This window comes from Eumetopias jubatus, unplaced genomic scaffold, assembly GCF_037043125.1.
Source record: "Eumetopias jubatus isolate StellerSeaLion01/CBP00866 unplaced genomic scaffold, mEumJub1_p1.0 scaffold_13, whole genome shotgun sequence".
Lineage (NCBI taxonomy): Eukaryota > Metazoa > Chordata > Mammalia > Carnivora > Otariidae > Eumetopias > Eumetopias jubatus.
In genome coordinates this window covers 63,497,337-63,500,649 of record NW_028274819.1, presented here as the reverse complement: position 1 = coordinate 63,500,649, position 3,313 = coordinate 63,497,337, and the positions used below count along the sequence as shown (strand labels likewise).

The 3,313-nt window shown below is 46.9% G+C and overlaps 1 pseudogene; it reads right to left on the bottom strand.

Moving 5' to 3' along the window:
* Nucleotides 1–2,078: 2,078 nt before the first annotated feature.
* On the bottom strand, nucleotides 2,079–2,327 carry LOC114203250 (cytochrome c oxidase subunit FA4 pseudogene; annotated as a pseudogene).
* Between the last annotated feature and the right edge of the window lie 986 nt (nucleotides 2,328–3,313).

Below are 3,313 nucleotides of genomic sequence, written 5' to 3'. Positions count from 1 at the left end.
AAAAATTAACTTTGATGAACTAATGAATCATGGTAAAAATAAAGGCATGAATTCTATGTGCAGTATTCCCCTAGCGCTGGAGTTCTCCCATTCTCCTTGATCGGTAAACTTGGTCTTGGCTTGCTGGCTGTTGGTGCTGATCTTCTGGGGGAGGGGCCTGTTGCTGTGGTTTCCAAATATCTTTGCCGGAGGCTGAATTGCCCCGACCTTGTCGGTCCAGCCTAAGCAAGCTGCTCGGGTTTGATCTCAGGAGCTTTTGTTCCCTGCAAGCTCTCTGTACAGCCTTGGAGGACCAGGGCAAAAATTGTGGCCTCCCAATCTCCACCCGGAGGAACTGAGAACTTGGGACCCCGCTCCTCAGTGTGCCCCCAGAGAAAAGCAGTCACTCCCTTGTCCCCGGTCTCCGGCCGCACTCCGTGCTCACCCGGCCTGTGACCGAGCGTTTGTATCTCTGGCACCCGATCCCGTGTGGAGTCTCCAAACCCAGCAGATCCCTGCGGTGCGTTCCCGCGCCACTCCTCCCTGGGAAGGAAGGGGAGTCTCCCCGGATCTGCCGCCTGTTGGGTCCCTGCTGCAGGAGCAGTGGCCCGCCTGGGCTGCGGATCACAGTTTATGGCCACCCCAAGCTGAGAGCCCGCGCCTCAGCTCCGTCTCTGCAGCTGGCTTCCCCGCTCCGATACCTGGGAGCTCTGGCGCACTCAGGGTCCCCCGGTCTTTCTGTGACCCCAAGGGTCCTGAGACCCCACTGTCCCGCGAGGGTTCCACCCCCACTTAGCCACTGGAGCGACGTCCCTCAGCGGAGCCCACTTCTAAAAGGTCCGATTTTGTGCTCTGCGGCTCTAGCACTTGCCAGAAGCGGCCGGCGGAGGCCCCTCCCCCGCCATCTATCCTCCCGGATATCGCCTCGGATTCACTTCTCTGCACGTCCTACCTTCCAGTAAGTGGTCGCTTCTCTGTTCAGAGAGTTGTTGCTGCTCTCCTCTTTGATCTCCTGTTGAGTTCGTAGGTGTTCAGAATGGTTTGATCCCTATTCAGCTGAATTCCTGAGACCACACGAAATCTAGGTCTGCTACTCCTCCACCATCTTGCTTCAGTCCAGAGATGATAGTCTTGCTCTGTTCTGCTATGCAGCTATAAACTGTGCCAACTGTAGTAGAAGGTTCTCATTATATATGAAGACATGTAAAGGAAATAGAAAAAAGACATTTATAACTGGTGTGTGTTCAGAGGAGAGTGACTAGGACAGTGAGAAAACACTAAATGAAGCCATAGGAGAAATAAAATGTTTGCTCTTGAACCAGAAGAAAAATCTCCAGGGATATAATAACCACCTTTAAGTATTTAAGGACTGTCATGAGGAAAAGGGACTTTACCTTTTAATGTTTTCCCTGACTTAATTAAAGAAAGCATTTTCTGATTATTTGCACTCTCTGAGATTGGGATGAGCTCCTTTTGGGAGGGAATTGGTTCCCTGTTCCTGGTTGTTTGAAAATAAGCTACAGAGATGCTGCAGAGGGGATTAAAATTTCAGTAAGGGGTTCAAGAACAGAGAATATCCTGTCTAATAAAATTTTGTGATCCTTTTTCAGGGGATGGCTTTTGCTTAATAAATTTCATACTCAGAAAAAATATATAATGGCTTCTTTCACTTTGGGATTGAAATTTTAAAAAATATTTTGCTTGAATTTGGTTCAATTTAAGACTCATATTTCTGAATAAGTTTGCTCTTCTCTGACTAAATATTGGTTACCTTTTCTTTTTACTTTCTGAGGTTCTTGACCATAACAATTCTTTCAACAATATTAAAAAGTATATTATTGAGAATTGACAATCTTCTTTGCTAGTAGTTGGGAAGATATAGTGGTGAAATTGACACAGTAGCCTACAGGTTAGTAGAGAACAATCTTTTTTTTTTTTTTCAAGTTTCAGATATTTATTACTCAGTGTAAACCCCAACACAATACACCAACATGATTTCGTGCATTTAGAGGGGAAATATTTCCTGGATAAGTGGAAAATTGTGTGGATGGCTTCTGGGAGACCTTCATTCTAAGCAGCTTTATAGTGAAACATTTCGTTTAGAAGTCTGGACTTTCTTTCTTCAGTTTGCTGTAATCTATGTTCACTGACTAGAACTTGTATTGATCATTGGGACTCAGTTTGTTCCAGGGTTCTGGGTTATTCTTCCTATCCCAGCTGACATCTGGATTGAACAATGCCAGGCGCAAGACATACAGCACTGCTCCAGTACCTCCTGCCCCAATAAATACAAAGAGGGGGATCAAGCTCGGATGCTTCTTGGCCTGACTGATGATCTGGCATAACATGTTTGCTGCAGAGGCCTCCTGTCCAGGAGAAGAAAAAAACAAACGTGGAAGGCCCGGCCCGGCACTAAGTAATCCCTACACCGAGGTTGAATGGACGTCCCAGTAGAGAACAATTCTAATAGTTCTGTGAAATCCCTATCTCAGAATAAGATAATTTTACAGGTATATTGAGTCAGGCTGTAGTGAGTCAGGGAGCTGTTTTCTTCATTTCATCAACTGTCTCTTCTGCTTCCCACCATCTTCCCACATCCTCCCATTGAGTTGATCCATCTTTTCCAGAGTTGGAGGGGATTGGGAAGGGGGAAGAGGTGGGATGCAGAAGGTTTTACTTGATTTGTGTAATTATGGAATTGTACTGATGACAGTAGTGTTCTGGGTCTATTCGGGAGATAGAAACTACGCAGTAGGCTCAACAGGGAAAGTTTAACATAAAGAACTATTAAGTATAATAGAGGTGTAACTCTAAGATATATATGGTACCCCAGGGCTGAGGGAGAGTGTCCAAGGAAGGACAAACTAGGAAGGAGTTCAGGCCTTCTTGCAGGAGGAGGGGTTCAACCTACTGGATAGTAGAGAAGTTTCTTAGTTTGGCTAGTCTAGAGCTTGGGGGGAGTTGCTAGTAAACAATAGGCAACCTTCCTTGTGGACTGCAAGCAGGATGGCAGGGGATCAGCAGCTGGGAGTGTGGGTTTGTAGTGGGAGTCCCAGTGCAGGTATAGGCAGGAGGCCTTGAGACCATGTAGGCTGAGTGAGATTCTGGTTTCCAGGTACAGAAGGCAGCAAAAAGGTTGTTACCTGACGAGGCTGCAAGGCTGCAAGGCTGCAGAGGGACTGCATTCTGCACTCGTGGCTGGGGCAGTGCTCTACTAGATGACCTCACAGCCACAACGTCGACTCCTGACTCTTGGTAGAATTGCAAGGATATCCCCTTCCTCCGGCAGTGTCCCTCCAGCACCCTGGAGTGAGAAAGTTTAACCTTGTTCTCA